The following is a 13,753-nucleotide window of genomic DNA, read 5'->3' on the forward strand; positions in this document are numbered from 1 at the left end:
TAAATAAACTTAAAAAAAATTAAACAGATAAATAAGTTTTATTCCAGGATTTCTTGGAATCTTTAAAAAGTCTGTGCACGTTGTTGCTGTATAAGAGGAGGATCAAAACTTACTTGACCAAAGATATTTGGGGAGAGGGTGGGAGGGCATAAAACAAAAACAAAAACATCTAATGAAGCTAGGATTTCACAGAGACACAATGGTTTGGGAAACCTGCCATATATGTGCCATCCACAGTACATAATTAGGCGACTGGAGACTTCATTTCAGGTGCAAAACAGTAATACTGACAATTATTCTCCTTTGTGATTTTATGAATGGTGCCACCATTCTGGTTTATCCCAGAAACCATTTTCCAAGTGAGATCAAAGAATATTAACCATTAAGAAGCCAGTCCTTAGCTGAGTAAACATACAGACCTAGTTTTGGCTCTCTGGTATTCATGTGTCTCCTCAAAAAGAGAATTGCACGGTAACAAGAGAGAATCACTGTTGAACTTTATTTCAAAGCTAGAGTTCCTTATGGCAAATGACAAAGTGTCATAGAAAAATTCTGCAATGTCTTTAGTTGCACAATACAAGGTTGTTCATGGAGACAATAACTGAAGCCGACACAGAGTTCCAGAAGCTTTATTAGAGAATAGCTTGGACAATGAATGTCTCAAGCCAAGCTCTGATTGGCAATCGAGTCCCTTTTATAATGTCACAGCTGTGCACGAAGCTCCAGTGGTATCTGAGCACAGCTGGGATCTGACAATATATATATAAATGGGAATTACTGCACTTTTGTTTGAACTTCTTCGTGTCATACTTTGAGGCACAATAGAAAACTTTTTGTCTACAATTTTTATCTTAATCTGTGATTGTGTTTCTTATCTTTCTGGAAAAATCTACCACACAGTGATGACAAACTCTCCTGATGCTTGTTAAAAAATTAAGATGATTCCTTCACCCAGAAAATGTTTGTGCTTGAAAACATGTAGAAAACTGTAGAACATTCAGAAATCATGTTCTTTCTATCATCTTAGGTATTTTCTTTCAGAAAAGAGATCAAACATGTTTTTGAAATGTTGAAAGGAAAAATCAGGTAGTGTGAGAATTTTTCCCTTTGGAAGAACCTAAAACAAGTTCTGGTCATTCATATGAGACTTTGATATGAACATTAAAAATTCAAATTTTCTATATAAGCCCTATTGGACTATTGTGGAAGCTAATAACTTGGAAAATGCTATTTTATAGGGTAGTCTAAGAAACAAGTGCATGGAATAGGAGATTTGAAATTTTAATTTTATGTATTTAATTTTATGTATTTAAAGTTTTTAGGGTTACCTTTGAAGAGACAAATTTTGAAGCTAGGTATACCACACTCTGTGATGATATGTGATATGTTTGCATGGTCCAAAGCGCTACGTCAAGTTTATATATATTAAAAAAAAGTAAGACTAATAGAGAAAAGCATATATCAAATAATTTGATATAAACACATTTAAACATTACACCTTAGAATTACTTCATATGTACAGATGATTCACAGGGAGCAAAATTTAAACGTATGCTTAGGTACAATCTGGTAGTTTGCTCCTTAATTTCTAATCTCAAACATCAGAAGTTGCTTTAAGACTAATTTTCTCTTCATACCGGATGAGAATGTGTTTTTTAAATATTTATTTATTTATTTATTTATTTATTTATTTATTTATTTATTTTTGAGAGAGACAGAAAGAAAGGGAGAACACAAGTGGGGAGGGGCAGAGAGAGAGGGAGACACAGAATTCAAAGCAGGCTCCAGGCTCCGAGCTGTCAGCACAGAGCCCCGGACGCAGGGCTTGAACTCAGGAACCGCGAGATCCTGACCTGAGTAGAAGTCAGATGCTTATCTGATTGAGCCACCCAGGTGCCCCGAGAAAGTTGTTTTAAAAAATCAAAACCCAGGGGCCCCTGGGTGATTCCTGGGATGAAGCGTCACACTCTTATTTCAGCTCAGGTCATGATCTCATGGCTAATGGGATCAAGTCCTGCATCCGGCTGCAGGCCGTCAGCTCATCATCTTGGTTTTGAAACTCCCACCTCTTGGAGCAGACCACGAATTCCATTTCATTCTAATACATTTGGTCAGGTTGAGTAAGATTATGCTAAATATATGCTGTCAGCAGGGACCTTGGGTTTCCCCCTCCCTCTCTCTCTGCCCTTCCCCCACTTGGGCTTGCCAGTGCTCACAGGCTATTTCTAAATAAATAAATAAATGAATAAATACATAAATACATAAATAAATAAACTAAAAAAAACACAAAACACCTAAATACTTGCTTGAATGTTAGCTCCGACGTGGCCTGTTAGCAGCTCTGGAATTCTAATTAAGTGCTGGGTTGTCATCGTATCTCTGGTGGCTCCTTAGAAGCCTGTGATTTCAAACTAAGAAGCCTTTGACTACTATTCTGCTTTTTTCTCAACCTGTGGTTTCTTAGCATTTTCTCTGATCATCTTTTCAGCCTTTCCACTTCTCAGCTAGCCCAAGAAAAACTGCTTGAGGGACAAAGGTTTTATTTTCCAGGTTTTTCTGCCCTTTCAAACTATAGCAGAAAAAAGAAAAGAGGCAAAGATTCAATAATGTGTTTTCGAAATGACAGCCTGAAACTCATGTGTCTCCCTTGTCTCAATTAGAAAAATAATACAGCATTTCTCTCTTAAAGGCTGGAGAGAAAATGGGAGCAGATAGGACTGAACTTCTCAGCTACGTGCGCACATAAAGTTCACATTGTTTTGTTCAACTTGCTCACCATCTTCTTGGTTTTGAAACTCCAACTTTTTAGAGCAGATCATGAATTTTATTTCATTCTAATACATTTAGTCAGGTTGAAAAAAATTATGCTAAATACGGTCATTAAATTGTGAGCCTCTCTTAGGTAAGTATTCCATTAGATCTAGATAGTATTATCGGCTACTGCCTGTTTCAACTTTTTGGCTCAAAACTTTGCCTAAGACTGTGCTGGAAAATCACATTTCAGAGAACTGCCCTCATCACACTGTTATTATTGCTTTTGGTCTTGATTGCTCTTTTTTTGTATTTTATCTGCAGCACCTTCTGACATACTATATAAATCTCTTATTTAATATCTCTTGTTTCTTTTCTCCATCTCTCCCCATGCTAGAGAATAAAGCCCACAGAGCCAGGGAGTTTTGTTGATCTTAATCACACATGATCCCATGTGTCTTAAAAAAGCAAAAAATCCGGGTACAGCGCACACTAAATATTTGTGAAATGAAAACCTCTATCTCAAAAATTTCTAATCAAATTTATGCCTATTTAAACAACTGTGATGGTTATTTCCCTTTGCAGCTTTTATAAACCAAAGAAGACCTCGGTTTTACTTAAATTTGTTAATATTTTGTTACCATCGCACTTAGAACCATGAAAAGCAGAATTTACTCAACAGGAAGAACTCTCCGTGACTTACAAGTCCAACTGCTTTGGACATGTAAAAGCCCTAGAAATTTGAGTGTGATATTCAAGTTACTATTTTAATTGTTCTCTTTCTGGTATTCTTATGTAAGAGCTTAAATGTTATTTGCTGTATTCCAGACTCTATAAGCTTCCATTTAACTTAGGTCAGTGGCTCATCAAAGCAGATTGGGAAAATTTTCCTAATGCCAGAGAACTAAACAGAGTAAGTAGGGAAAGCAAGTCAAGTCAGTATTTGGAAAAAGGTAGAAAAGTTAGTGTTTCATGCTGTGGCAGGCTCAGAGACCAGATGGAGTTCTCACAAACCTTTTTTGTCTACTATTTAGTACTCTAGTTATGGACATACCAAAGTTTATGCTTTTCAAATTCTCTATGGCTTGGAACCACTGGGGCGGGGGGGGGGGGGTGCGGAAATTTCCAATCTGTTGCATACCAATGTGGTTAAAAAAAATTGAAATGTTGCATCACTGTTGAATTCTATAGTGGTTTCTAAGTGCTTGCTCGTTATTTCTGTACTTTTTTAGTTGAGTGGTAACAACCAGTTCAGACACTGGCATTGGATTGAGGCCCACAGTGTGAGTGCCATAGGCAACCACACACTGAGAAGTAACCCATGTATTCATTAATGGTCCATGGCAGAACACTGGAAGAGGAATCCCACACAGAAGAGGTTGGTGTAGAGATGAGAAGGCGCACCTGTTGGCATGTTATTGTCCCCAGTTTGAGGGCAAAGTGTAAATACAGTCACATTTCACCTACCCAGGGAGCAGACTTAACAGTGCACCCTCTCTTCTAAAACCTAGTAACAAACCAAGAGGCTGCTGGAGAAAGCTCATGAACTACCATGATAGTCCATCTGGGACTTATGCACCAAAGGCATAACTTGATTGACTCCATAGAAGAAGTTCTTCCTCAGACGCTATTTAATCTGTTTCATGTCCAATTTTCAGCAAGCTTGCTTATCTGATTTTCCAGCTCATAGACCAGAAACAGATGATGATAGCTGGCAATAGGAAGAAATAGCTGTTACTCTTCTCTGGCCACTGGAAGAGTTGGTAACTGACTGAATAATCAGACAAAAGGATGAAGAAAATGCACATAGTAGTCTAGGGCCATTTAGTGGAGGGCTGACAATTCCAATCCACCTGTCCATGGTTTCCCGTTCAAACGTGTGGTTCTGCTGTGTGCTTGCTGTGAACCTCCTGTCGTTGGAACTCTGCAAGCCTCACCTTCATCTATGAAATGTGGAAGATATCTCACAGGACTGTTTGAATGTCAAACAATATATACTAAAGTACTTTGCAATTGCTAAAATAACTATATCCATGAAAATGATCATAATTGTTACTTTTATATTTCAGCCTAGTAGAAGTGTGTTTAGTATATTGATCCTGTAACATCAAGAGAAGTTAAATTTCGTTCTAATTCAGATATTGCCTAATTCGTTATAAAAATAGTTCAATCTAAATTTTTGAAGACGTCAATCTTAAAGCAGTGTATTTTGCTAACTGAAACATTTACTTATTATTTAATAAAACCTCTAATACTTTTGTAGTATGTGTATTTTTTAACCAAATGTAAATCAAAAAGTAAATAAATAAATAAATAAATAAATAAATAAATAAATAAATGCTAGCAGTTCACTTATGTGGAATGCATCGTTCCCTAACAATTACAGATGGTAGAATTTGGAACTGCCCTTGTTACCTTGATCAGTTCGTGTTAACATATTTTGGGCCTGCCTCCTTGTGAATGACTGTGCAGTACCCTCATGGCCAGTTCATGGTATTATTGCAAAGACCAAAATATGAAAGGCAATTTATATGCAAAGCTATGTTTCTATTTTATTGCCTTATTTCTAGAAAATGGGGTCATTAGGATGTTTCTTGAAAAGATATAATATGAAATGAGTCTGAAAGAGAGAATAATATATCTGTCATTGCAGAGTCATAGAGGGCTTCCTAGTTAGTGGTCAAGGTCTGGGTAATGGGTCAGAGCTGGTAATGCTCAACAAAAAATGTAGATCATTTGGACAGCGGTGAGAGAAGTGCATGAAGACAAGTCCTAATCAATGGAAAATAGTGGCAAAGTGTGAGTCTTGGGGTAGGAAACCAGACACAGATTAACAATTCATATCACATGAAGAATGAGTTGTATTCTCTATAATCCACTGTTTCTTTCTCCTCTTAAGTCTTTATATAACTTGGTTGAGAGATCTCAATTTTGAGCTACTTGCTCTAAAGTGAGTAAGCCTTGTTAATTCACTTTTTGACTTAGAAATTGGAAGTCAGAAGGGTGCATAACCTCAGATAAACTAGGAGATTCTGATCTTTGTGCAGTGATTGAAGTTCTTGAATACAAGTCTGAATGGGTCTTTTCCCACCTATCTACACTTGTAGGAGATTCAAGGCAATATTTTGTCCTGTTGCAGATAATACCAAGAGGTCCGAATTCATCATCCTCTTCAGATATTATCAAACTAATTTGCAGCAAAACATGAATTGCAGTTCCTTTGCTTTATTCCACAACTTATGGAGTTGATATCCATTCTAAATCTATCAAAATTACAAACCCAGGGATATTTTAACCTGATACCTTTTTAAACATGGCTAATTTTTGAAAGAAAATAGCTTCTAATATTGGACTATTTTATTAACTCTACTAATATTTAAATCCAAATAACTTTAGCCGGATGAATTTGCTGGGTTGAAAAACTATCAAATATTCATGCATATATAATATTTCTTGAGCCTGAAATATGAATGAATTTAAACATTAAAAAACATCTTTTTGCAAAGAAAAAAAGTAAAACTTCTGACTTTCTTGGCTATTATTTGATTTTAAGAAACCAAACATATAAAAAATGTAGATGGTTTTCCCAAATCCACTAAAAGATCACTTTAAACTGAATTTTTAAACTTTACCCCTAAAATGGCCTCTCTCTGTAGTAAGACTATATGAAAAAGAGCCTGTTTGTGGAAAAGGGAAACAAATATTTAAGTATGAATATTTTAAATAAGCACTGTTATGTTAACTACTTTTCATTGTTATATTAAGATGTATTAGTCAGGAACTTGACAGGTGGAATACTGACCATAATGAAAAGAAATACTTTGGGGGTGCCTGGGTGGCTCGGTTGGTTAAATGTCCGACTTCGGCTCAGGTCATGATCTCACGGTCTGTGAGTTCGAGCCCCGCATGGGGCTCTGTGCTGACAGCTCAGAGCCTGGAGCCTGTTTCAGATTCTGTGTCTCCCTCTCTCTCTGCCCCTCCCCTGTTCATGCTCTGTCTCTCTCTGTCTCAAAAATAAATAAACGTTAAAAAATTTTTTTTAAATAAAAAAAAGAAAAATATTTCGTAGTTCAGATAAATTGTAATCCATTCTGTGGGTTGCTGGTGATGCCAATCATATTGTTTAATATTATCGCTTTGTGCACTGTAATAGAACTGTGTATTTTAATGACATGACTACAAAAGTTGGAGTTAATATTTTCTGGTGTTGAACTGATAATGCATATATTTTAATTAAGAATAATAATGAGAGGGGTGCCAGAGTGGTTTAGTCGGTAAAGTCCTTTTTTTAAAAATGTTTTTATTTATTTATTTATTTATTTATTTTGAGAGACACAGAATGCAAGCGGGAGAGGGTCAGAGAGAGAGAGAGAGAGAGAGAGAGAGAGAGAGAATCCAAAGCAGGCTCCAGGTTCCAAGCTGTCAGCACAGAGCCCAATGTGGGCTCTGAACCATGAGAACCATGAGATCATGACCTGAACTAAAGTCAGAAGCTTAACCAGCTGAGCCACCCAGGCTCCTCAAAAGTGCTGGACTCTTGATTTCAGCCCAGGTCATGAACTCATATTTCTTGGGATAGAGCCTTGCATCGGGCTCCGTGTTGACAGCATGGAACCTGCTTGATATTTTCCCTCTCCATCTGTCTCTGCCCCTTCCCTGCTAGTTCTCTCTCTCTCTCTCTCTCTCTCTCTCTCTCTCTCTCTCAAAATAAATAAATAAATTAAAAAAGAATGATAATGAGATCTGGAAAAACTGCCAGTATCCGTGAGAACATCTCGATATGCACACACACTCAGACACACACACACCTATATCCCCACCCTTGATCCCCATCTTCATTCCACATGAGGTAGTCGCTGAATCAGCGTGGGAGGTTCAGCTGCACGAGCCTATTCCTGTATTGTTCAGTAGGACAGATGTCTCCAATTACTATGGCAATGTGCACCTTGGATGAGTCAGAGGTGAAGCGTGTGGGATTTTTCATTGAATTTTATTTGCATCAAATTATTTGCACTGAGTGAGCCAAGGATAAATTGCTGATGGCTGATCTATAAGAAGTACTCTCTGGAAGGCCTTCTGGGGTGGTGTGATTCAGCAGAGTTGATCTTCTCAGTCAGTTGGCCTGATGACATCTAATCTGGTTTGAGGAGTCTGATCTCTTATAAAAAGGACTGTGATATTGATGGCTGCTGCTATCGTGTATTTTGACTCCTGGTGTACACTCATAAAATATACTTAATAATGACTTGCCAGAAATTATATATTCAGGTTTATAATACATATAATACATATATATTCAGGTTTATAATACATATAATACATAATATATATACAGGTTTATAAAACCAAGGCCTCTAAAGTCTACCTTTCTATCTCTGATCTCACCCCCAGATTCAAAGCTAATCGGCATGAGTCTACTTGAAATATCCAACTGTCTCTCTTAATTCTAATATGTCCCAAGTAGAATTATTGCTTCCTAATTCCCCCAAATATGATACTCTCCCAATATTTAAAAAAAAGTTCTTTTTAATGTTTATTTATTTTTGACAGAGAGAGAGAGCATAAGCAGGGGAGGGGCAGAGACAGAGGGAGACACAGAATCTGAAACAGGCTCCAGGCTCTGAGCTGTCAGCACGGAGCCCGACGCGGGGCTCGAACTCACAGACCAGAGATCATGACCTGAACCGAAGTCGGACGCTCAACCGACTGAACCACCCAGGCACCCCTCTCCCAATATTTCCTTGGGGAGTCCTGAGATCTCAAGCAACTGATAGATGCTTGAGTCAGGTAGTTGAAGTGACAAATGCCAGGTTTATTAGTGATCAAAACCAGGTCGGGGGACATGCTTAGCTGTAGAGTCACAATGAGATTCCCATAATGATACTTGTCCCCAGGCTGGGCTATGACCTGCCTAGCTCCATACCACAAACAGGCTGGAGGACCAGAGAATGTATGCCTTCTGAAGCCAAGCAGACCCTGAAGGCAGAAAGTAAGGAGGTAGCTGATTCCTCATGCTTTGCTGCTTCTCTCAAATTCACCAATTAGATAAGTCAGTCCTCCCCTAGGGAGGAGTGACAGAGCTGAGGGCAGAAGGCTGCTTTAGTGGTGGGCCTTTGATATGGAAAATGTGACTCCATGAGAAAGCAAGTCCCTCCAACATACCCTATAGCAGTGAGTGGCTCTAAACTGCTCCCGCACATATGCCACAAATCAAGTGTCTTCAGTTCCTCCTTTATTTCTGATCTGCCCAAACCAAGTACTCTTGTCCTTATCTTCACATCCTATCCTGAATTCTTCCACTTCTCTACACCTGGAAAATTGTAATAGCTTCACAGTGACCCCCCCCCCCACTACCTTTCTTTGACCTCTGTCATCCCTTCTTAGCACTGTTCATTTTATCCAATCACGTTCCTGTTTAAAAGTCTCCATTGGCTTTTCAACTCCTTAGGAGGACACAGGAACCTCTATAAATCCTCCCCTCATCTTCCTTTCTTACCTTCTCCCCCTCCTTCACTGAATTCCAGCACACTAGTGTTTTAATTTTTCAAGTGCACCAAAATGATCTTGTCTTAGGGACTTTGCACTAGCTCTCCCCTCTGCCTAGACTTCTTTTGCACCATCTCTCTGTAGCTGGTCCCTTTTTTGTATTCAGATCTCAGTTTACCTCCTTAGAGAGGTATTTCCTGGTCTCCAATTTAAAGTGGATATGTGGTAATTTCTTTTTTTAAAATTTTTTTTTAACGTTTATTTATTTTTGAGAGACAGAGCAGGAGTGGGGCAGGGTCAGAGAGAGAAGGAGACGCAGAATCTGAAGCAGTCTCCAGGCTCTGAGCTATTAGCACGGAGTTCAATGTGGGGCTCGAACTCATGAACCGTGAGATCATGACCAAAACTGAAGTCGGATGCTCAGCTGACTGAGCCACCCAGGCACTCCACCATGTGGTAATTTCCAATTACTATAATACTTAATCCTCCCTGGTGTTTTCTTAGTCATTTGTTTTCATTCATTGCTTCCACCGATTCACTCGTTGCTTATTTTCTCTCTTCTCATCTTTAAATCAGCATTTTGTTTATGTATATATGAAAGGTATCTCTGAGCCTACAACAGTGTCTGTGATGTAATGAAAGTTGAGTAACATGACCTGAATGAGTGAGTGTGTGTATGCAGGATAAAATACCTCTGAAAGATGCAGGCTTTGTGCCGGGGTGGGGGTGGGCTTGGATGGGAAGGCGAAATTGATATGGTCGTCTTGTGCTTAGTATCTGATAGCATTTCAGTATCAGTCTCTTAATTGGAGTTCTTTTACATAAAATTTAGAGTTTTCTAGTGATGAGAGAAAATTATTTGTGAAAAATAAGTTTGACTTCTAGATAAATTAGTAGTGGCTAATTACTACTGTAATTAGTGGCTGTGCAGTGCCTCTGGACAGGGGTGAAATTTAAGCGAGGTGCAAATATCAGTTTGAACTTCTCCTGTGTCACCCTTTGAGATTTGGGTCTGCCTGTTGACCAGAACAATAGGCTTTTTAAAAAATTTACATGGAGCCGAGAGGCATGCTAAGATAAAGTTCAACCCGCATCCAGTGCTGACTGGGCATAGCTGAACACTTTCAGGAAAGTAGTGCATGGTGGTGACAATAGGGGCTGCATGTTTTCTTGACTCTGGCCCTGGCAGCCTGCTAAAGTCTCTGCAGATGTTATTGTCTTCTGAATCTTACACGAATAAGTTGGAATAATTATTACTCCCACCTACTGATGAGGCAACAGAGTCTTAGATTAAAAAATTGATCACACAACTAATATTCCCATGCCAGGATTCGAATCTCGGCTTGAATCCAACAATTGGTTTTTAAAATATTATTTCTCCAGGTCATCTTCAAGGCTACGGGGAAAGGTTCTGTGAGGCAACTTATTAGGCACTGTGTGTTTGGAGCCACTACAAAGCCCTGGGGGATTCAGAGTCTACAATGGGTGTCTGTTGTAACAGTGGATCCGTGGTTCAACCCCATGAAAGAAGTTGCCTTATTCTCTCCTCTTCACCCTCTCTGTCTCTTCCGTCTTTTACTGAAGACACACTACTTTGTGGTCTTAGCAACAGAGTGTGATGCAAAGGGGAAGAAGGCCATTTGTCAGCACTTCCCGACCCACCCACTACCACTACCTCCGTCATATAATTTCCCTGGTGAAGCAGTTACACCTGGGGCTCATCATCTACTCACTAACAGGAGCTGCTCTGGGTATAGGAGCTATGAAAGCAGTGAACCTAGTGGAATGGGTAGTGTGTGAGCCCAATTTGGAATTTACTGCAGAAATCCTAGAAATATTTGGGGAAACTTTGGAGAAGGATGGGGTCCCTAAATTAACTACTGGGGATAATGAGACCCATAAATTTTCCTTTTTATGGTTAATTTGCAAATATAATGGAGGAAATGATTTTTTTTAACCAATAAAGGATAAGAAGTGAATATAAACTTCTAGAAACTGGAGATAATAGAGAATAAGAAGTTTTGCTGGGGCGCCTGGATGGCTCAGTCCGTTAAGCGTCCGACTCTTCATTTCAGTTCAGGTCATAATCTCACTGTTCATGATATAAAGCCTTCCGTTGGACTCCTCTCTGACAGCCCTGAGCCTGCTTGGGATTCTCTCTCTCCCTTTCTACATGTCCCTCCCCTGCCCATGTGCTCCTTCTCTCTCTCTCTCAAAAATAAATAAACCAAAAAAAAAAAAAAGAATTTTTGCCAATAATATTAGTCCTCATATACTGGAAAAAGAAAAAAAAGGAAATAAGAAGAAAAGGGAGATTCAGAAGCAACAGAAGCATCAGGAAATCATGATGAGACCATCAAAAAAGAGATCCACACGTGGCAAATAACCAGAAATGTTCATACATTGCTAGACAGGAGGTGTTATAGCCTGAATGCTAGTGTCCTTCAAAATTCATGTGTTGGAATCCTCATGTCCAACGTCATGATGTTAGAAGGTAGTGGCTTTACGAGGTGATTAGGTGATGAGGACGGGGCCCTCCTGAATGAAATTAGCACCCTTATAAAAGAGACCCCACTGAGCTTCCGAGCCCCTTCCAGTATGTAAGGATACAAGGAGAGATTTGCCCCATGGGAGCCGGCCGCCTTCTGATCATGCCAACACTTTAATCTCAGACTTCTGATCTCCAGAACTGTGAATACATTTCTTTTGTTTAGAAGCCACCCAGTCTGTGGTGTTTTGTTATAGCAGCCCCAAATGGACTAAGACAGGAGGGATTGGAAAACGGTATCAGAACCACCTTATTTATTTTTTATTGCTTTTTCTGTATACTTATTTCCAGGTACTGATAAAACAAATAATAGTCTTATTTTGTAGTGTCCCTTTGGAGATTTTCAAATAGTTCATGTGTCATGTTTGTCAATTAGCTTAAGGAAAAATTTTGAGCTTCAATCTAAACATTATATGCTAGTAAACTCTATCAGGTCCTTCAGAATTTTGAGGTCCATAATGAACGGACAAGTTTTTACAGAAGAACTCCTTGGACTGGCGTAGTTATACCTAGAGATACTAGGTCTCTAGTAATAACTGAGTAATTGTGAACTCCTTACTTGCATAGAGCTATAACTATGTAAACAGAATTGTGAATCTATCACAATTCTTATGCCTACTCTGAAGGAATCAATCCTTTTATAAAGTCAGGATGCCCTAGTGGTCACAGAACTCCCTCTGGATTTGGTGATTAGTGTGCACTGTAAGGACTAACCATGTGGAGCTCATTGGTGTTTTAGTGAAGAGAATCACACGTCTGTGCTGAGTGGCCGAATGCTATGGACACTTGACCATAGGTGCAGGGAGCTGGTGTGCAGAGTGTAATGTTTCTTGAGTAGACACTTGTTGGGGCTTAAGGTCAATTGAAACTTTCTCACCGAGAAGCATACACGTAAAACAACTATCTTATAAGCGTTTAGTGAAGAAATTGATAATAAGCAGCCTTTACCCACAAAGAAACGTACAAAACGAAGGCCTTGTTACTGAGAAAGTGGATAAAATCATTGTGGACCCGCAGCTGTGTCCATGCACAGCATCCTGTGTCAGAGGCTTGGGGACCTGACCCCATGCCCAGCACATCCTTTGGCCTCCATGGAATTGGTTTATTTACATAATGATCAGACACTTCTTTACTGACAGCAGCACACCAGCATGTCTTAGTGACTATGGTGGCTTCCCGGCTGTCTCCATAAATGCTACAGTGCCTTGGGCTTGTTTTCAGTACAGCCTTGAAGTCTTTCTTGAGACCAGTCACCGTTGGCGTCTTTACCCTCTCTCATTTCAGAAGGGGGATGTTGGAGCCAACAAATAGCTTTTATTGGTCTCACTGACCCTGAGAAGTGGAATAGATTTTAACCTGTCTTGGATCCAGCTCCTAAACGTGGCTGTGTTTTAGGTTTTGCTTTTGGTCGTCCCATCTTGACTGTGGATAAAAGCATCAATAACACTAGCAGCAGTTAACTGGGAAAGTGTGTGCCAAAACCATCTATGCTTGGTAGAAGCAGGCTGTTTCTCCTCCACACAGCGCACAGACCTGCCTTACTTGCTGTTTTCTTTATGATTGGTCAGTTTAACCTTTAACAGCGTACCTATGTTTCTCTTTAATCATAACTACTACTTACTGAGTGTATATGATGGATGCTTTTTGCATGTTGCTTCTTATATTCAAAACAATGCTGCAATGAGGAAAACTGAAAATCATAAACGTTAAGTAATTGCAAGTGCATAGAATTGGCAAGTGCTAGAATCAAAATGTGAAATCAAGTTTGCCTGTTCTGATGCTGAGTTCCTTCTACAATATCATGCTGCCTTTCTTAGCTCATTTCTCACTCGTAGGCACTAATTGCGTCCAAACGTTACTGTAGAGGGAATTAAAAGGATCAGGTAGGAACCAAGGATGGATGAAAGGATGGAAAGAAGGAAGGAAGGAGGAAGGGGGAGGGAAGCTCATCAAATAAAAGGAAATAGG

Source organism: Prionailurus viverrinus, chromosome B1 (genome assembly GCF_022837055.1).
Source record: "Prionailurus viverrinus isolate Anna chromosome B1, UM_Priviv_1.0, whole genome shotgun sequence".
Classification (NCBI taxonomy): Eukaryota; Metazoa; Chordata; class Mammalia; order Carnivora; family Felidae; genus Prionailurus; species Prionailurus viverrinus.